Genomic DNA, 22,840 nt, shown 5'->3' with positions numbered 1-22,840 from the left:
TAGAGTAACTAAATGCGCCCTAATGGACGGAAGACACCGTCGAGAGCGGCTGAAAATTAGGTAGTGTGAATAGATTGCGAAATTCGCAGGCACTGAATTGAGTTAGCCAGCGCAAGACAGGGGCAACCTGAGAACGCTGCGAGGGGGCCTTCGTCCTGCTGAGGACATAATTTACGCTGACGATCACGGTGATGAAGGTGACGATGACGGTTCACGTCATTCTAGTGATATGCAAGATATCGATATTGCGTACTTTCTAATGTTCGACTATGACCGATTAAGGGTGCCTACAGAAATTACTGTGTTCCATCTCTTTGGTTCCTCTCAGTGATGTATGAATTACGGGACGCTTCAGCCAATACGGTAATAAGCAAGCACCTCCCGCATTGTATACTGATACACTTCTGGTCTGCTTCGCGCCGGCACTGCGTCCCCTCGTTGTGCTTTCAAGCACGTCCACAGAAAAACGATCATTGCAGCGTTACATTACAACACTCATCACAGACGATCATTACAGCGCCTTGAATCAAATGATTCAAGGAGCCGGAGACGTAATTGTACTTACAAATCAACACGTGATCACTCATGAACTGCTTCGAAAACTGTTTTTCTCGCTCATCCCACCACCTTAGAATCATTGTTTCCATGGCGATGCGAGCCACTATGCTAAGGGGCGTTCATTATTGAACTGCACTGTCCAAAGACAAAGACACTGTCTTGCTATAACGTTGCGGTTGAGACGAGAAGAGACAAAACAAAACGGTAAAACGTTTGCTGTTGGAGTGTTTCTAGCAGGCTGTAGCGGTTTCGGGAGTAATAAATACTGTCTTATGGGCAATAATTTTAATGTTTTGTGACTTTTAACAGGCATAGCTCCTAAACGGTGTGGCGTCTTTGGAATGATTTGCATGGCATAACAAATTCAAAGGACTTTCCATATGGGTATAAATTCAGTCTGATAGAGTATATATATGAAGAGTTCTGCTAAAGAACTTATATCGCTGTCCATGAATAAAAACAAAAAAAAAACATTTTCAGCATCACTGTTTTTGTGGCTGCCTCTATTCTGACCGAAAAGTTGTCGAATAATAGCTCTTGTGAATTAGCTCTTGTGAACAGAGCGCGCTGATTAACTGAGTGATTAACGCAGCGGCTAACAGTGCAGCCGCTTCAAGTGCGTGTACTATTAAGACACCTAGAAGCACCGAGTATTTCTTGCAATCTCACTTAAGTTGCGACCTCGGAAAGCTTCACTTGCGTTGTAGGAGGCACTGTTGCTGCCAAACAGGACCGCAATTAATCACAAAGAATAATTAATAGCGTACGCGTGCGCAACAATTGCACCAGAAAGTTTTTATCCAAAAATGCAAAACCCGAGGAACTTTTTATTTATTTATTTATTTATTTATTTATTTATTTATTTATTTATTTATTCAATGTTTTTTGTTCGTCAGAACTTGAACTGAGCTAGGAAGGAAGGCTCTTGTAGTAGCCGCCAGAATACCTTTATTCTCGGCTTACGTAAAAACATCCGCACTAACATAATAAGGAGTGTCATGGAGTTAGATTACTACACCTTCTCAGTGAACTGGTAAGTAATTTTAATTTGAATAATTTAGACATGTGTGGAATCATGCTCAAATAATATGTTTACACTGTCATCGTCACCCAAGTTCCCGTTATTTTGCACCTACAGCTCATTCACATTGAGCCCGCTCCAGCGTGCGGCAATTTACCAGAATTAGAAAATTGTGTTCGGTGCTTTACAGGTACACTAAAGAGAGACATCAAATCAATTTATTTTTGGACGACTCTAGTTTCGTTGATTTGACGCTTGTAGGTTGATTAGAGTTGATAGGTTGATTACAAATGAAAACAACGGCATATGCTTTATCTTTCAATTTCGCGCCCAAACTCCGGGGCCGGGACATCAGTGTGACGTCACGGATGATAAAATATACTTCTCAGCTCCAGTCCTTGGCTCCTTTAGAATGCAATGTAATTTGTTTTTTATCGATAAAAATTTAGCAAGGCGCGAGGTCACGGCTAGCTGGTGCGGGAATTTCAAGGCGGCCTTGCGACCTGTGCTTCGTTCTTGCGCCTTTCCTGGCTCAGCAAGCGTCCTCTACCAATAAAAGTGGCTTTCTTTGTATCGTGCAAGGGAAATTTACAAAACGCAGCTCATAATCATTTTGCACTTTAGCGTCCCCTTTAGTAGATATATGCATATCGACCCTTTTAACGAATCTTCCACTTTTTCGCCGAATAAAGAAGAAGAAAATGTTCAGCTTTGAATTTGATATTCATCACTAACTTTTTTCTCGGCTATTATATTCAGGTTGCACAGAATATCTCCTATGTTCGACTAACCATATTAAAGAGGTATACAATAAGGCAATACTACCTGTAGGCGACGAAATGATCATTTATTTCTGACACAGCGAACACGCTTTCATTTTTTGCCTAGCTTCGGTTAAGAAGATTAAGAAGAAGGAAGAGAAAGAAAAAAGGAAATGACAGGTAGTTTAGCCACCGCAGAACCGGAGCTAGCAACCCTGTTCTGAAGTGACACGCATAGAAAGTTCCAGATCACAGAAGAAGACCGAAAATAAACAAAAAGAAAATATGAAAAGAAGAAATAAGAGGTTTCAAAGGAGTACGGATATCATAATATTGGCTTTCGTTTCTTTTTTTTTTTTTTGCTTCATTAGGTAACACTTGACCCTAATTTTTGATTCCGTGATTCACTGCTTCATCCCCGAGGCCCCGCTGTGCACGGAGTAGGCAGAACTGGTCGCATTACGGAGAGGACGTAAACAATGATCTGGTGCGCTGTCGTGGAATTAGGGCTCATACAGCAAGCCGTTAAAAAATTTCAAGGAATCCTCCTCCTATCACCCGAGACGACACAACGCCACAGCGTTTTGAGGGATTCTATCGTTCTGGAAATTTAGTTGGAATTGCGAGGGCAACAGTACTTCTGGAGCGTACATACAATTGCCCGCGCGTTACTACGCTGCCAAGCGGAAACGCGAGCCAAGCAGCAGTGTACGCTGCGGAGCTGTGCCGCGTGGCTATGGAAAACACCCCTTGCCATCACGTGCTTGGCTGCTTTTCCCATGATTCCTCCAGTTTTTTAGTTTTCGTGACTAGGTTTAAGGACTGTGATGCGACGTTCCCACCCAATGTATTTTTCTTTCATCTGTGCGGCAATCGCGGTGCAATGCGATGCCACGTTGACGTTCTCGCCTCAGTTCGCCTCCTCCATCGCCTTAAAACCTATCCCTTCTCAGTTGATCAATAGCTATCCTTCAAAGGAAAAAGGGTGCACATGAGACTCAAGTTTCTGCGACCACATCCCTGCTACAAGAGGCACTTCTCACCTTTAATGAAATGTGTTGCAGTGATGTTCTTCATTTTTCCAAATTTATAAGCGCTCTCTTTCTGAAATATTATTGAAATAATTCTAGAACAGCCGAAAGCTAGAGCTGATTTAATGCTAACTCATAAGGTGAACGCTGTAAATTGAAGCAGATATAGTCGAATTGTTTAAATGTAAAAGAGTGCGTTTCCTATTGAGTGTCCACTGGCACAGCGACAACGTCTGTGCACACTTTAACTAATTACTTCTACATGGATGAACTCGAACCAAATTTCAAGCAACCCACCGCGGTGGCTTAGCAGCTATGGTGTTAGGCTGCTATAAGCACGAGGTCATGGAATCAAATCCCGGCCGCGGCAGCCGCCTTTCGATGGGGACGAAATGCAAAAACGCCCGTGTTCCATGCATTGGGGCCACGTTAAAGATACCCTAGTGGTCAAAATTAATCCGGAGTTCCCCCACTACGGCGTGCCTCATAATCAAATCGTGGTTCTGTTACGTAAAACCCCTGAATTCACTTCAACAAATTTCAAGCAGACGAGAAAAAATAAAAGGGACACCAATATTTATTATTACAGCGAATTATCTGTATATGGCTAGGGTTCCGTGCATATTTGTTCTTCGTGAACAAAAACTATCATCATCAATTACTCGTACCCCGTAAGGCAGAGACTGCAAGCACTCAGCAAAGTGAAGTGAGCAGTGCATAAATTATTTCTAATCACGCATATAACATGCAGAACAGTATGTCGAAAACTGTCATCATCAATGGCTCATAGCCCCGTTAGCAATAGCTGATGCCCCCGTAAGCAAGCAAAAAATGCAATCGCTCATAGTACCGTAAGGTTCATGGCCACTCACTCTGCGTGAATGAGCTGCGATGAAACTACCCGTTTGTCGTTGTCGTTGATATTCAATGTGGATATGTCGGTGCCGAAAAGGGAGCCGTTTACGCGTTCCGTGTTGCAGACATCGCCCTTGCGATGCCACACTGATCCGGCCCAACCGACCACCCAGCGGCGTACGTGCATCGATTTAAACATTATCAAAGAATGTGATTGCAGTTGTGAGTGAAATAATGACCACAGATCAAGACAATAGATGAGTGTGCGTACCTTTCGTCACAATGACCACCCATCAAGACAATAAATGAGTTCGTACCTTTGTTCAAAATTATTTGTCACCTGCGTGTCGTGTGCTAAACAACTTTGCTGGTCAACCCCCTTCACAGAGTGCAATGAGTCATTATTTTTTTTCAATGCGTCTTTATGAATACGGACGTCAGTAGTACCGAAAATATCAATGTTAGTTTGTTTTAATTGAAATAGAGAAGGAACAAATGAGATAGGAAGGGCTCAGACCTCCAGGTCATCAAGGTTTCAATCACTTGCTAAACAAAGGGCTGGAGGAGCGGGGATGGGGTAGCGGGCGATAGCGCAGCAGTGTAATTGTTGCTTGAAGTGTCAGAGGCCGCTGGCTCTGGATGTACACGTTGGGAACCTGCTGGGTGCTGCACAGGTGTCCGGAAAGACCTTCCGCGCGAAAAGAAGCCCTGGAATCCTTTGTGATGACAGGGATCGAATGAGCCAATATCTCCATTCTCGCTCCTTTAAGAGGCTGCAAATGATTATCAGCACGTGGCGTATTCATTAAACATCCTTCTTTCATGAGGGTGATCTGGTTTCTTGAGCGCTTCTTGATTGGAAGATTTTCTATCAACGCAATATAGCATGACAAAAGAAGTTCATCCGTTTCCCGTGAACTCAGGGTTGCTTTGAAGACAAAGCCTTTCACCGAGTTAATTGATGCCACCTATTTTCGGATAGCGTTCTTTTTAGCGACTGTTTCCTCGCAGGTTATAGCTGCTTCCTGGACCTCATAAATGTCCTCAAGCGGAGCGTTAGACCTGTCGGGGTACTGGGCTAATGGCGCCTATAATTTTCCTGCCACCATAACATGAATGTGCGAGTGGTCAGAGTGAAGCTACCAAAAATTTGATGAAGCCAAAAGAATTGCCTAAGTATCCTCGCGCAAGAGAATGATTGCTGCGTTGTCTAATTATCTCCCGCGAGTTTTCCATTTTGCTAGAACTTGAGCTCGTACGACGGCGCACGTCTAGTCGTGATGGAGGTCTGACAGGGAGCGCGATTCTGAACAAAATATCTTCTCTCCTAGCTGCTCGCATTACCCGAGAATCATTGGGTTCTGCTCAAGACTGTGCTCCTGAATGTAATAGAAGCTCAACGTTTGGCAACGAATTGCATATCCTCTGTGATCTTCATGAAATATTCAGTTTCTTCGCGCATATTTTTGCGGAACTGCCGGGAACATACCTTTAGGGTCGTTTTCTTTTTTTAAACCAAGAGTGCGATTATCACAGAATGAACGTCGCTTCCTTTATCAAGATAAACCAGCGCTAAATACGCACAAGCTGCTAAAACCAGGAAAAAAACAAGCAAAGGACGAGCGCTAATGATGGCGCAGAAGTCGATGGGTTTTGAGGTGAGGTACGATCACAGGCAATAGATACAGGGAGCAGGAATAAGGACGGACAGCTGAAGCTTAAGCGGTGAATTTTTGATTGTCTATACATAGCAATAAAAGAAGAAGATACGGGAATTAAACGACGGAAGGAGAAGGCGTAACCCGTGTTATACAGTATGCAGAGCGCTCGGCTTATCGAGCGACCTCTGCGCAGTGGTTCCGGACTGTCCACCCCTGCCCCGTCACGGGAGCTCGAGCATCGCCCGTGGCTCCCGCCGCCAGCGTGCACCACTTTCGCGCTTCCTCGCGTGGGCCTTCCCCTCTTCAACTACGATGTTGCCGCAGCATCCCTTAGCCGTGAGGAGTACTCGGAGGACTACGTCGCTCAACAAGATTTAGTTCATGAGATCAGTGAGTGCACGTAGAGGTTACACCTTTTGCCGCTGTGAGGGGCTACAAGAGCTTTGTTGGCTCATTTATGAATAATGAGATGAAGAGATTAACCTGCACTGACTGTGCTCGATAGTTAAGCGGAGTGCACATTGAAAAGAGTGAACTGAGAGTGCTGCGGGGGATGAGGGGGGATAAAAATGTTCGTAACACTTATTTACAAGAGGGGGCACAGGATCCGGTTAATAGGCATCTGTCGCACCGCCCTCGGGAGGATGAAGCAGAACGGTGTAATTGTTGCTGTCGCTCGCGTTCTGTGCGTGAAAAGGTTACCTTTTTAGCTAAGTTAAATAGTTACCGCTCGAAAATGCTTTTCTAATCATGACATGCGAGCGGACCCTGTGGGCTCATCACCGACAGTATTTCGGCATCACAATTTCAAAAGAGTTTCACAAGTCCAAGTCATCATGCTGCTTTGTATTCACCCGCGTAATGTAAGAAACACTTGTTACAAGGCTTGCACGTATGCACAACCGATTGATGGGTTGAAATCTGGGTGGGCTACAACCCAAAGGTGCAGTTAGCTGACGTAATAGTAAGTCGGACAAAAGAATTTGCCGCCCTGTGGCAGCGCTTGGCTTCTACTTCCTTAATGACTCTTGTAATCAACCACTGGCCCTAAGTGCTTGCCGGCTACAGAGCACTTGACCAAGGCGACGATCAGAGCCGAGACGCAGCAGAGGATGCTAACAATCTCCGGATCCGTACAGGCCGCCCCTGGAAGCGGAACCTGGCAATGTTAAACACGTGAACCCTCTCGAGTGAAGCTACCATAGGAAGGCGCGTAAAGGAACTATCAGGCATTGCCTGGTATATCATTGACCTTAGTGCGGCCAGTAGAATTGGGGACAAGTATACAGTGTTGACTAATGGCCACGTGTTTTGCTGCATAGGTCTTTCAGACTTTCGGATAAGAAAGAATACTGGGTAGGATTTCTAATTCAAAGGGACATAGCGGGCAACACTGATGAATTTTAGAGCATAAATGAGAGGGTAGCATTCTTTGTAAGAAACCTAAATAGGATATATATATATATATATATATATATATATATATATATATATATATATATATATATATATATATATATATATATATATATACATAGTACAAGCCTATGCTTTAACGTCCAGTCATGATGATGAACAAATAGCACAGTTCTGTGAAGATGTTGCATTAGCAATGAGAAAGGTGCAAACTCGATATACTGTACAGTCATCGGCGGCTTCAGTGGGACAGTGGCAAAAAAATCAAGCTGCGGAACAGGCAATTGGCAAATACGGTACAGACCCAAGGAATAGCAGAGGAGATATGTTAGCAGAATGCGCGAAAAAGTAACTGACTCCAAATAATGAAACCTACTTCCAGAAACGCAATAACAGGAGGTGGACCTGGAAAAGCTCCAAATGCAGAAAGAAACGGTAAAATAGATTTTATACCATTTGCCGATCCCAGCATTGTGCAGTATGTAAAGAGGGTCATCTAGGGTAAAGGGGCATTGATCACAGGTTAGTGAGATTAAGGGTCGCTTTCAGTATGAAGAGCCAAAGATCAAAATTGGTCAAAAGAAAGCGGGCCAGCCTGGAAGCATTCAGGGAAAAGCAGATGAATTCAGGCTACTGCTCGCGAACAAATATGTAGCTTTAGAACAGGAAGATGGAGATAACATAGATCTATTAAACCGTAACTAGACTAAATTCAGAGGCTGCAAATCAAGCTAGAGGTAAGGCGCCAAGACAACAAATAGGTAAGCTCCCTCTAGTAACAAAGCGCCTAATAAAGAAATTAGAAAGGATTAAAGTTATCAAGATATCAGAAAAAAATTGTTTGAAATGTCAAAACTAATAAACAAGAAGAAAGTAAGCGATATTCGAGATTATAGCAAAGATCCGAAAGATTGAGGAAGCAGTAAAAAAATAAATAAGGGAAGGTGAAATCATTGAAAAGGAAACATAGCTTTGGAAAGCCTAATGGTCGGCAGTGAAAGGTAACCGCCGGTATTGTACAAAATATTCAGTATACCGGGTGTCCCACATAACTTGAGCCTAACATTAAATATGTGCAAATTCCGCATCGCTGGACAGAATCAAGGTAATGCTATTTCCCATCGATGGAGATACTCAGAATATATTTTGCATTCCGCCTGATTGCTTAATTAGTCTTAACTAATCAGTGAACTTCTCAAATATTATAATTCGATTAAAGGTGTCAATGAGAAACTTGTAAAGGAACATGAAAAACTCCCGATACAGCTTTATGCTCCTCGACACGTGCTACACAAAAGTGTTTTTCCCAGAAGGACAAGAGCTCGCGAATACACGCAAAACAGCCGCGCGGCTGGCTGCTCGAGGCAAAAAAAATTATCAGATTATCTCCAAGCGACGACAAACAACATTACCTTTCAACAAAACTTGTTGCTGAGCTAGTTAGTTTATGACTTCTGACTTATGAAGAACAAAGGTTAAAGCGCTAAGCAGATGAGGACGCAGTGAGATGAAAATTACCTTGCTTCTGTTCGGCTACGTGGCATTTGCAGATTTTTAAATCTTGGCTGAAGTTACGTAGGGAAACCAATATATTTAGTATGCAGGATGCCCCAGCTATTATGCATCGCATTTTTAAGAAGACGGGCCATTCTACGCCAAGATAACCAAGTGAATATTGTTCACAGTCAAAAAATGTAGTGGCCAGTAATTTGTTTTGTTGCTGCCATTCAATTTATTATTTATTTGCAATTATCCATATTTCTTTAATTACTGCCCTGAATGCCACGCAGTCAATGAAGAAATTGTAGGAAATTGAGAAAAACTTAAAGCTGGCATTCTCTCAGCGAGGTACTTTATGCCCGTTTATTTTTGCCGGCTGATAAGGCCCGCGAAAAAGGAAATCTATCGCGTGACTAATCGTCCGGCCGCATTAGGGTGCCTCGATGTAGCGCGCCGCGCGCTACAAATACAAACAAGTTCCACAGGAGTTAGTGGCAAAGTTTTGGCATTGTGTGGCACGCCCTGGTGTTGACAAGGAAATAAAGAGTGGCGATAACTGGCGGTTGATGCGTCGTAGAAAGACTGCGCTCACTAACTCCTGTGGCGTTTGAGTTGACTGCTTTTCGCTCCACGTATCCATTTGCAACGAATTTTCGGGATGACGCCAGTTTCGAGTTAGTCATTCCCAAAGTCATGAGCAAAACGGGAACAAGGTGAAAGCGGAAGCCAACGTTTCGACAAGTGGACTCGTCGAAACCTTGGCTCCGGCTTTCACCTTGTTCTCGTTTTGCTCGTCGTCTTGATTTTCCATCTCCCGCCTTCCCCCTGTTTTCGCTCATTCCCAAAGTGTGCGACGAAATACATGGGCGTTCCAGTTACTTCTGTGCTTCAATACGCAAAATGGAGGTTTGTTAAAAGTGTTTGTGAAACAATGGTGTACTTTTACCGCAAGTTTTACGGCGCATACATCGAAACCCGTGCGACCCTTATATATCGTTGCAAGTGGATATGCCTTGCGCATTCACCAGCGACAATTCGTAAATTGCAATGGGTTCTGTACGACAATTGATTAAAATGTTACCTAGTGAACTTTGTTATTTATTTAATTTTGTGTTTCCGTTCGCAGTGCGGGTAACGTCCACCACGTAATCTCGCTCAAGAACCAAAATTACGCTATCTGCCACAGGTAATTTTTAAAAATTCTGTATGATCTAAAACAACACTACGCATATATGAACGAGAAGAAGGGGAACCAAGGGACCTGATTTTTTTTAGTAGCAGTTATAATGAAGCCAAGGAAAGCATCGGGAAATGCATAGCACATATGAGGATTGATATTGAAGTCATTCTTCAGAGTTCGCTGAAGTATATCCCCACAACAAGATGGCGTCTCTGCAGCTAATAAAACATTATGTTAATTTGTTTGCTCCCGGAATACCACATAGACAGCAGTTAATAGAAGACGAAAAAATCATTTTTTCGTTACTGTTTTTTCACTGGCAAGGCTTAAGTATGAAGTAAAAAAAAAAGTTGGCCTACAGTGTTGCCTATTGTGGCTTCAGAAATACATGAGCAGAAGCCACCACCTGGTTTTAGGTTTTAGTAGCTTTAGTTTTGCGCCTCACAAGGACTCAGGTTGGTGACTACAGTGCACGTAGTTTAGTGGCCACAAGAGGCGATACAGTAGCGAACGAAGATGATGTTGTGTGCATCGAAAAATAAGGGGTTTTGTAGAAAGAGAAAGGAGACACCACGGAAACAGAGGGAGCTTAACCAGGCTAAGCCCGACTGGCTACTGTGCACAATGAAAAGCGATCTGGAAGATGAACAGGGAGAGACAGAAAAAGAAAGTTCACAGCACGCACGCAGGCCACCGAAGAGCATGAGAACTTTTGCGGCTTTGTGCATCGAAGATGCTCATGACCATCCTTCTGGAATCTTCGGTGCAAAGGCTTGTCGTCCGATTACATCAAAGCGCCGCGAAAGGTACGTCTGTTGTCATCGAGTGTAGAACACGACGGCCTCCGCTGTGAGATACTATTGTTGCCGCAGGAAATGAGTTCGAAGCTGAACCGATTGCTGAAGTCGCCGTGCCTAATATAGCGATTTTTTTTCCTTTGACCTTCATTGTGGTTCACTCACATCGAGAATTCGCTCGAACAGCCAGACATTCTCACGTAATCACAGCCAAAATTTAATTGACGCATAATTTATTAAAACTGCATTTTTTTGTAAGCGTAGATAAGCTTTTTTTCCCTCACAAAAACTTGGTGCTAATCCGTCTTTCCTGGTTCCAGATATGCTGCTGCAATATGTGTTTTTCCTTCGTGAAAACGACAAACTTCCGCTGAGCATCAGGTTTGTTCAGTTTCACGCGGGTTTCACGTCTCTAATGCTCTTGTGAGCACGAACTATGCTGTAGAAGGTTAGGGAACGATCGAGAGTGATGCGCGGAAAGAGAGATTAATGTTCTCGCCACCTGTATTGAGCTGTTTTAATGCTGACATCGTCATGCTTAGGCATGCGCATGTGCAGAGGTGCCATCCAGGGCTGTACCTTTATCTTTCCTGGTCCCTCTAGTTCTTGTACCACTGGTCGATCCATAATCGCTAACGCTTTAATCACTTATTAACGTCGTCGTTTTATGTGCAGTGCAGTCACAGACACTTAAGGAAGGCAGGCCGGCATTTCGACGTCTCCTGCTTTTTCTTTTTGTTCTGTTTTTTAACTCCTACTCGTTTCGCATCAGTGGAGTCAGATGACAAACGCAAACGAATAAATTAACCTTACTTGCGAACGGTGACAATGCGGACAAAACTGTTTTACAGTGCCAGAGCGGCAATGCAAAACCCGAAACGGTAAGAGGCAGCGGTAGATTGCAATCAACTTGACTATAGTACTTGCGTGACTGTGAAATCATAATTTGTTCAATAGTGGACTTTCCAACACCCAGTTCTCTTTGTTCAACGGGGTGGCCGACTGAATGAAATAATTTGATGGGCGCGTGCGGGGCGTACGTAGACTAAAGGCAAAACACAGATCAAGGCGATTTTTTTCCAAGTTTACCAACGTCATTTTTTACCGCTGGTAAAACAAATTTTCTCAGCCCTGAAGCCACGCGGAAGCCGAATAACCTGGAAGTCAGGTCACTTAACCTGTAACTATAAGGTAACCTATAACCTATAAATATAATTATAACCTATAACTATAAATGAGCACCAACAAATCTGCAGTAAGGCCTGATATATCTGGAAGTGCGCTCAAGCTACGAGAGAAAATTGGCTCTCTCGTGGCCTTCGCGTTTCCAAAACACATTTCAGCACTTGCAGAAACAAGTTTCATTTTGTAACTAGTGTACTTGCAGAGAAAAAAAATCATTTTTTTTTTAATTTTCACAAGGCCTTGGTCCGAGCTTAAGCTATCTCGCAAAATTTCGGTTTTGTTTCGGACTTCGATATGCCTGGAGTGAAGGCTCCGTTCTTGGGTCTTGACTGCGCATTTCAGAGGAGATATGGACGAGGCGTCTGGTTAACTCAACACACTAACCACACGAAGGCAGCCCCCCCCCCCCCCCATAGTAGAATTATACGAGCAAAAAAGAAAACTGTCTTAACACTACTTTGCTCCGCGTTAAAAGACCTGATATGAAGCGACGACAAACAGAATTCAAAGCAATAACAAAGAAGTTTAGCCGGCTAGCGAAATAGTTGAGTGTGGATTCGACATTCTGCGAAGAAAAACGGTTAGACTTGGGGACCCTACACGTTTGTCTGCTTGTGATTGTGACACCTAGGCCCCGGAGCAAAGTCTGCGCGTTGTATTTGACAGCTCAGATGCGCTTACGAAGAGGAGTTTAGTTGGTGTCCGGAGCGGAAACCACTGGCAGGCCAGCTTCATCAGTGTGCGCGTTTGTGTGTCTTATTTACCTATGGCTAGGTGGCTCTCGAATGCTCGCTGACACTCTCACGACGATTTTTCTTTTGTGCTTTAAGCCTCTTTTTCCAATATCCTTCCAGGGGGCAGCTGCACGAGACAGTAGGCCTTACTCAATTTTCCTTTGCTCTTCAGTTAGTTCGTAGGAAGGACTAAAAGCCTTTTGCAATATTATATATATATATATATATATATATATATATATATATTAAGGCACACTTATCCCTGTGCAGTCCAGCTACTATTCTTCCTTGCCCTTGCTCTGCAGCAGCTATTCAACTCGTTCAAACACTAAGCTTCACAGTTGTACAACATAGGTGGCCAGGTGAAGTGCACCACGATGTATTCGTGTTGCTTTTTGTCAGTGAAGACGAAACAGTATGTTCGACTACTGAAGTGCCAGTTATCTCGAAAAATATGACCCGTCCGTCCGTCCACCTGCCTGAGCATTATATTTGGGAGTGGCAACAATGTTCTAATAATAAACATTAAAAAATAATGTACTACACCAATACACCATCTAACATACGAGTATTAATTTTCCTAGTCTTGCAGCGCTAGCTATAATGTCTTACGGAAAGTTTTTTATCAGTGATGGCGGTAACGTCTCTGGAATGGCGATCCCATTACTGCGAGGTTCTGGAATGAAGCACTGGCTGCTACATTTAGTATTCACAGGTTCAATTTTGACCTGATTCTAACGATGGTCGTTGTGTGAGACGTAAGGAGGAGGAACAATCCATTCTCTGGGAAGTAAACAATGCTGACACAGCCTGTGAGACACACCCACATGTACTGTCATTCTACCGGACGCACGGATGCTCAACATACCTTCGCGCTGGTGGAAATGAAGAATAATAACGACATGCGTGGAAAGTAAACGTAAGCATCAGTACACTGGAAGACAAGAGAGTTGAGACACCAGTACTGATTCATGCGTCTATGTTTACTAACATGTGTACTTCAAATGTGAACTTCAAATGGTATCACGGGTTCGATTTTAGGCCACGTCGCTCGCATTCCGATGAAGGCGAAAGGCAAGAACGTTCGTGCACTTAGATATATGTGCACGTTATGAAAACTCCATGTGGTTCGAATTCATCCGGATACCTTTAGTCAGTACTTTATTGAGGCTTCTCTCATAGCGCCACTGCCGCCTCGAGACTTTAACCTCGCAATCAATCAATCATTCTCATTAATAAATTGACACTACCATTTCGTTTCATGTTTGCGATGCGGTGCTTTGCCTCAGCACTGAAGTGACTTTATTACTCTTCTTCTAATTATTATTATTATTATTATTATTATTATTATTATTATTATTATTATTATTATTATTATTATTATTATTATTATTATTATTATTGAGGTGAATATGACTATTCAGGCCACCATTAAAAATGTTATATCAGCCCATGCTAACCACAAAATACTCATAATTGGTGATTTGAATACGCCTGGCATTTCCTGGCGAACTGGTGAAATTTCAACCCATTATTTTTACTTGTCTGCCAAATGCAACTCGTTACTTGGACTTATATCTTTTACATCTCTGCGCCAATTTAGCAATATTATGAACTCTTGTGGTAATGTACTAGATCTATGCCTTAGCAACGCAGAAGCTGTGAATGTGTCCTGTGGCGACTTTCCCCTTGTTAAGCCAGATAAATATCATCCCCCGCTTGATATTTCATTACAATACGCGATACCTAGTAGCAGGATTAAAGTATACAGCAACACCTCGGTATTTTAATTTATCAAGCGGAGACTACACGGGTCTTAACCACTATCTTAATAATGCGGACTGGTATTCAGTAATAGCACTAAGAGGTGTTAATGACCAAATCACGCCATTCACGGATATTTTTCACGATGGAATGAACAACTTCATACCACTAAAATGTACCAAACGCTCTAAGTTTCCCCACTGGTTTTATGTTGAACTGAAAACAACCTTGAAGCTAAGAGACCGTGCTCACAGGAGGGCACAGCGTACAAATAAGGAACCCTGGCATATAGATTTTAAAATGTACAGGGCACTCTCTAAACGTCTTTACAAACGTCATCATTCCATCTACGTAGCACACGTGGAAACGCTTTGCCGAAGGGTTGACATCCGGGCCAGTTGGTATATGGTTGAAGGAAAAAAACAGTCACAAGCGACAAGGGACAAGAAGAGATGTTCACACTACAACGACTGGACGACTGACTATTCGTCGTTGTGGTGTGAACATCTCTTCTTGTCCTTTGTCGATCGTGACTGGTTTTTTCCTTCAACATATGTGGGAGCTAGTACTTCTAAAAATTCAAAGTCTTTTTGCAGACACGTTCATGTACAGTCATCCAACAATACGAAACAAGATACGGTGGCGACCGCCAACCTGTCCCAGATGTCGTGGGAGCTTTCGCCCTATACTTCGGGTCTGTGTATACGGTGAAGGGTACAGTGACGGAGTTAGTGAGTTTTCCAATCACCCTTCCCTCGATTCAAGTCCTTCTATCTCAGAGGAACTGGTCTTTAAGAGCATCAAGCGCTTAAAACCGCCTTTTTCGTGTGGTCCTGATGACATTCCACCTGCTTTAATTAAGACGTATGGGTCGTTGCTTGTTCCAGTGCTTACTTGTATTTTTAGTTCTTCTTAAAGACTAGCACATTCTCAAAGGCTTGGAAAACAGCGCGGGATGTTCCCGTCTTTAAGTCAGGGGTAAAAACTGCTGCAAGTAACTACAGGCCTATTTCTCGCCTATGCGCAGCATTTAAATTATTCGAGTCAACTCTGCACTCAATGATTTAATGCTCTATTGAAAATACTATCATTTCTCAGCAGCATGTATTCATATCGGGGTGCTCCACAACTACCAACTTTGTCAGCTTCATGATGCATGCCGCTCAGGCAGTGTATAAGAAAGGACAGCTGGACGTTATTTATTTTGACCTCAGTAAGGCGTGTGACGTCATATTCCACAAAATACTCCTTCAAAAGTTGACACAACTTGATCTGCACCACTCTGTCACATCGCTCACAAGAAACTACCTACGCGACCGGTACTGCTGTGTTGGCGTAAATGGTCAGTAGTCGGAACTTTATGCGGTTACAAGTGGAGTTCCTCAAGGGTCTGTCCTGGGCCCTCTTCTTTTTTCGCTGTTTATTAACGACGTTTCGGCTGTCATTCAACACTCTGCAATTTTGTTATATGCTGATGAAGCAGAACTTTTCAAAGCGGTAAAAAATGTTAACGATTGCGCCGCTCTTCAGAAGGACATTGCAAATTTTTCGTCATGCTGCGCTGAAAACAAGGTGGTCATAAATGCACCAAAAACGAAAGTTGTAAGCTTCACGCGGAAGACTAACAGGACTTTATTTCCCTATAGGGTTGAAGACGTTCTCCTGCCAAGAGGCCAGGGAACGAAGCTCATTGGAGTGTACTTCATTAGCTCTCCGAGTTTCTCGCCCCACGCTCAACAGACCGGGCAGCGTGCACTTCCAACGCTCGGCACAGCATGTCGGGTGACGAGAGACTTCAAACAACCTGGGCCATTTGTAAATTTATATAAGAGCATATGCCTTCCAGTTCTTGAGTACGCTTCCAAAGTTTGGGGGGCACTTGTAAGTCAAATTGTGAACTTCTCGAAAATGTGCAAGAAAAGTTCACATCTATATTTCAACATCGATTCTGCCAAAAGCAGTTCATCTCAATAGAGCTAACAAAGACGCTCACGTTACCTACCATCACCTGTGGACGCAACTAATCGGATGCTGTTTTTCTTCACGAACTATTACATGGAAAAATCTTCTGCTCGCACTTGCTTTCTAATGTGCGCTTTTACATTCCGTAGAAAGGCGCAAAGGACACAGCCTGCCTTTCAGCCTTCAGATTTTTGGGACCCCAAATCTAGAGTGCAGGTGCCATATAACGCCCATCCAGCGCGCCTGGATATCTTCATGTCTAATTTTAATATTTTCCTGAAAGGATTTGCAAATGAATTTCTATAACTGAACAAAAACGCTCCTAAATCTGTATTGGCGAAATTATTATTCTTTTTTTGATTACGCGGGTGTGTATGTGTGCGTGTGAGCTTGCGTTGTTCCTGATGTGCATTTTTTTTTTTTTTGCCGCGTGCGCCAGCACCAAGACCTCCGAGGTTGTTCCTGGGCACTTTAATAAGCACCTTTGATTGATTAATTGATTATTATTACCCTAAACAAATTAACTTAGTAATAATACCGGGAAGTGTTTCTGATTGATAGTTCCTGCTGAACAAAAGTCGCATCGTCCTAGTACAAGAAGTGATTGACTATGGCAAATAACAGTGGAAAAGATAAAGAGAGTGTAGGCCTGTCTGCCTACAGCTGTATATAAGCAGCAGTGTTATAGGGGGTGTCCCATGTAACTTGAGCCAAACAATAAAAATATGCAAATGCCACGCAGCTGGACTGAACCGAGGTAGTCTTGTTTGCCGTCGCTTGGAGATATTCAGATTTTTACTTGCGTTCCGCCTGATTGCATAATTAGTCTTAATTATTTAATCAACTTCACAAATATTATAATTGGATGAAAAGTGTCAGTGAGTAAATTGTAGAGCAATATGAAAAGCTCCCGAAACAGCTTTCTGTTGTTCGATACGCGCTACATAAAAGTGTTTTTTTCCTAGCGTGAAAGCAGCCCGCGAATACACGCAAAATTGCTGCGCGACTGGCTGCTCGATGCAATTTGCGTGCGCTCGCGGGCTTCTTCCATGCTCGAAAAAAAAAAACACTTTTATGTAGCGCGTATTGAGCAACAGAAAGCTGTATCGGGAGTTTTTCATATTGCTCCACAATTTACTCATTGACAATTTTCATCCAATTATATTATTTGAGAAGCTGATTAAATAATTAAGACTAATTATGCAATTAGGCGGAACGCAAGAAATAATCTGAATATCTCCAAGCGACGGCAAACAAGACTACCTCGGTTCTGTCCAACTACGTGGCATTTGCATAATTTTAATGTTTGGTTCAAGTTACATGGGACACCCCCTATAACACTGTAGCCCATGTAGCTACGTAGGATTTGCATATCTTTTATGTTTGGCTCAAGTTACGTGCACACCTTGTATACGATGCCTCAGAGAGTTCTCGCATTATCATCCGCAAACGTTTGCAGCTAGGCCCTATTATCGTTTGCCCATATATTTATGCTTATCCAGCGTCTCTCCAACGGTGAGGCGTGGAATGGCCTAACACAAATTGCATGCTGCGTACTGAACGTGTTAACCGGATCATCAATAATCTAGAGTTCGACTAAAGGCGGGGAATATTGCGCTTTCCGCTCGGGTCGGCCATCTATAGCACCGATAGAGACTGTGTAGGGCGGACAAACTTCTTGTGCTAATGACTTTAAAAGAGAAAAAAAAGAACAGCAACGTTTTCCAAGCGCACTTTCTGCAACGTCTGTTAACTAGACCAAGCTCGTATTCCTTTTACCATACCATTATAATTTCTCGCATTTCCTGCACTCGATCCTTACGGAGTTTCCACAGCGATAAGGGGAGACTCCTCTGAGAAACTTGAACGACGACCAAGAATTGATGGTTGCGCTGAAAGACCCCATAAGGATAAAAGAACAAAGGCTATAGAACGAAAAATGCTCCAAAAATCTGAGCATCTGGATTTTAATGATTGTCACCGCGTATAAGCTTAATAATGGTCGCTTCCGTAGCAAGCCGTTCCAGTCATGGTGTCGAATGTACGACGCAGTTGGCACGGTAGAGCAGCTCTTTAGAAAAGGCACCCGCCAAAGAGAACCTAACACCTTCAGAAGTGCACGCCTAATAACGAGATAGCTCTCACTAACGAAAAGAATTGTGAATTCGGGGCCATCAATTTCCTTGAGGCGGCACTCGTTGCCTTTTCAACTTCCGGCGGCAGCAGCAGCGGCGGCCGAATGCTTCCGCCGGAGCGTCGATAGCGCCGATATGCGGGAGGCGCCTGCCGTCGAGCGTTCTCGCGGGCCTCGGAGACACAAACAGATGACATGCTAGTCGCAGAGGCCGCAGCACGTGAACTAAGTTGCAGGCGTGCACCATAAGCGGCATTCTTTGCCTTTTCGCGGAGAGGAGAAAAGGGGGAGGGCACGGAACTGGTTTTATCGGACCGCGCGGCAGGCATCTATAGTACAGGAGGCATTGGGCCTCTTCTATTTTCGGAGTTCTGGCAGCCCGCTGGCAGCCAGATGGCAGCCAGCTAGTTCCGGTTCTGACAGGAAGTCACATGGGCTGGGATCCCAAGACAACCCGAACCTGCCCGAAGTTTGCAAAATCGAACGCCGGTAAAGCTGGCCAAATGTAAACATGCTAACAGCATGGCAGCGCCCGTCGAGGCCGGCGCGCGCTCGGCGTAGTCGGCCCATTTATGCGTTGCCAGCTTGAAAGTATATTGTTGCATTCAGGGACACGATCACTTTCGCGCGATTTCGCGCGACTCGGCGCAGGACGCGTACTCGGCCAACCTCGCTTGCGCAGCGCAAAAGATGGCCTCCGACGCGGCGGATGACAAGACGCGAAATCGTGATTGTATACTTGAAAGCGATAGCTGGAGGATCCCTGCTCGCAGCGATCACGTCGACCACCGGCGACATTGCTGAGTTGGCGTTGTGTCATCACAAGACATGAAAAAGCAGGTTATCGGGTACGTCTAGCTCATACGCATAAAATTTCGCGACGACCTGCTTGGGCTTCGATTTCATAAAGTTTGTTGTAGCTGATGGTGCTTCTCATTTAAGGAGCTGGGGACGCGGCTGGCGCATGAAAGTGCACGTCGCCTGTGACAAGCGAAACGTTTAACACGAAAAACAACATTGGTCGCAATTATGAGAGCAATAAGCCAATGTACGTGTGTCTAAATGTACCGAGTGCAATCAGTGTGTTCTTAGATCAACGGCCTGCAGTTCGAACACATATCGGTTTCGAGCTGCCACAGCATACGACGGAGAGACGGAGCGAATACGGGCTAGCTGCAAAGCCTTCGCTAACTGCAGAGAAAGGAGATATACATACGCGAGATATGTGTAAAGGAATGCCACCAGAGAAAGACGAACCCAAAATGTACCGCAATGTGTGAATGAGCGTCTACAACTTGCGTGGAACACGATGCAGATAACATGCACGCATGAGAGCGCGGCGCGCTGTTCACCGCCGCGAAGAAGCAATCAGCTGGGGACACGCACACAAAAGCTTCAAACGGTTCACCACGGCTCGTATCACACCGCTTCGCGATGCGGAACGGTGCGTTAGCACCTAAAAAGATAACGCTAGAAGTATGGAAATTCGAAGATGACCGTAGACACTTGGCTGAGCGAGGTAAATTTAAGTCCTCAAGCACCCGCGTTGCAATCCGTGAAGTCCCCGTAAAGATGGCGGCGAGCGCCCATCGCCTCTTTTAGTCGTCTGCTAGCCAGAGAACTCCCAGAGAGCAGCCACACCAAAATCGTCCTGGCAGGTTCTGGCAGCCCGCGGGTAGCCAGAACCGTCCAGCGCGAGCAAAACGAACGCCCGGCGGAAGTGCGTAGCGGGGTGGGCGGAGCAAACCGAGAAAAACGAAGACGCTCTGGCTGGCTCTGGCAGCTCGCGGGTAGCCAGAAGTGGAAAATCGAAGAAGCCCATTGTCCTAACTCGATGGGACAGCGAACGGATTGCCAAAGCCAAACGTGGTGGCGCCATCTGGTATTGGGGGCGAGCTCCACCACTGGAAAAGTTGGCGCCACCGTCGGCGTGACGTGCCATGAGGAATCACGTGGACACAGCGGCCGCGTCGGCAGCTTCGGAAGCGCCGAAGAGAGCTGAAAACTAAAGTTTAAAGTCCCACCTGCGGTTCTGATTAAGTACTGAGGCTTTACCGCCTTGGGTGTCTGCTTGACAACATCTGAAAGTACTATAATAGGTAGCGGCTGCTTTTGAGGCGTGCAGCATGGTAGGCTACTGCTCGGTGCCGCAGTGCCGGACGTATGCAACGGAGCCCAGTGCCAGCCTTATTCACACGTAGCCGCAGGACAAGGAGCTGCGTGAAGCTTGGCTAGCGAAACTTAAAACCGGCAGACAGCCATTGACTACAACCCGGGCATGCAGCAAGCACAAGACGCGAGGAAGTTTTCTGCTACGGCGCCGGAACTGCGACGTTCGGTGAGTAGCAGAAAACGCGCACTGAGACGCTCGCCCGCGCCCGCTGCCTGGCTAATGTGATGACGGTTTGGTCTATGAACTTGTTGATGCTAGATACTGACAAGTTCACTGGAACGGAAAGGGAGCGCTAAGAGGCACTTTTAAAAAAGGCATGGTATATTGTCATGTTTGTATTATGAATTAATGCACTGGATTACGAAAAAGAAACAGAAGGAAATCGCACGGCGAAAAGACCGATAAACATATAGTGCGACGCAACTTGAGAAATAATATTGAAATTTCCAAAAATTTATAAGACAAAAAAAGTTGAATCGTCGCGACGGCACATCACAGTCGCCGTAGGGGTCGAAGTCTCTATAACGAAATTATTTTTGAACAGTTCTGATAGCGTCCACGCAACAATGGTTGCTAGTGTACTGCCAAATGCTCATATGCTGCGGACATGCATGCAGACGCGCAGTCGGTTGCTACGAACCCGTGTGATCGCTGCATAGCGGCTTCATTTTGTTAAACTCCATTTGGTTACACTGACAGCCCACTATAAGAACATATTTCACATAGTTTGCTCACAGCGTTTGCCTGCCTATCACGCAAGAAGCCGGTTCGGGAGACTCCAGCGTGGTGTCCGCGCGCAGTGGCGTTCACTGTACGTATTCGGTATAGAGCGTCTGTAAACGATTCTGTACTTTCAGTTTGCCCAAGATGATTATATCGACAGTCAAAAACTTCCCTCGTTTTGAGAGCACGTACATAAATGTCCAGGAGGGCTGCCACGTGGTGTTCTTATTGAGCGCCGTAGGCGCAACCTATGAGGAGCGTGCCGCGTGATCCCTCATACTACGCAAGGGAGGCGCTTCTCACAGATGGCGACTCCGTAAGTCCTCGCCCCCAATATAAAAATTCAAGCACTTTGGCGACAACGGCAGAGTGTATTGTTAGGCCTGGCAGCGTGAGAATAAACGGCTGATCTCAATAATGACAACAAAAGCGTCAACAATAAGTGAGAGAGAGAGGTAAGAGTTATCGAAAGATTACTTCACTATTCATGTTTTCCTGCCGTGACGAAAAGCAAATAACAAGATTTAGGTGCACGTTAAAGAACCCCAGGTGGTAAAAATTTCCGGAGTCCTCCACTACGGCGCACCTCATAATCAGAAAGTGGTTTTGGCACGTAAAACCCCATAATTCTTTTAAAGCAAATAACAAAGCCGAATTCTGTTAGAAACGGGGTTATTCGACACCGCCATGTAGTTATGCTAGCCACGCAACGCTAAATCCAAAATTTGGCTTGCGTACGTAACCCGCTAAATAGAGTGTTTTGAGCGTCTTTACGGTCTGCTGCGCTTCGGGTTGCCCTGCTAAGCCACAGCAGAGCTGCGGGCGATTTTCACGTCTTAGTAGAGTGTTTTAGTTGAGCGTCTTTACGTTACGCTCCGCTCCGAGCCGCCACGATAAACCACAGCGGAGCGGCGGGCGGTTTTCACGTTTTAGTTATGCGTTTAGCGTAGCGGAGTAGACGGATGGATGGATGGATGGATGGATGGATGTTATGAGCGTCCCCTTTGGAATGGGGCGGTGGGTTGCGCGACCAAGCTCTTGCTCTTATACCGCCTAATGCCCCCACCTAGGTTAAAAAAGAAATAAAGAAAAAAAAACAATATGAACTCCCACAACCAAATTTTCTGACCACCTATTGCGAACTTTGCTTTTGTACGTCTCCGTTTTCTGTCGTTTCCCTACTTTTCTTCCACCAATCCTCCAATCGCCTCTTACTAATGCCTATTGCGGACATGTTTACTTTTCCAGTGCTCTCGCTGAACCCAAGTGCTTCAAGGAGGCCAGTGGCGCCTAAATCGACCGCTGCAGGTAGATCTCTTCACATTCTAATAAAACACGTTCCATCGTTATCCTAGCTTTACTGCAGCAAGCACATGCTTCTTCTT

The 22,840-nt window shown here is 44.6% G+C and overlaps 1 protein-coding gene across 1 annotated transcript in view; it reads right to left on the bottom strand.

Moving 5' to 3' along the window:
* LOC142578976 (QRFP-like peptide receptor) overlaps nucleotides 1–22,840 on the bottom strand; it is an 813,496-nt gene that overhangs the window by 288,541 nt on the left and 502,115 nt on the right. The gene's annotated exons all lie outside the window — the stretch shown is intronic.

This window comes from Dermacentor variabilis, chromosome 1 (assembly GCF_050947875.1).
Source record: "Dermacentor variabilis isolate Ectoservices chromosome 1, ASM5094787v1, whole genome shotgun sequence".
NCBI classification, from domain to species: Eukaryota; Metazoa; Arthropoda; class Arachnida; order Ixodida; family Ixodidae; genus Dermacentor; species Dermacentor variabilis.
The sequence above is the reverse complement of the archived record's forward strand: the minus strand, read 5'-3'. Positions and strand labels throughout refer to the sequence as shown.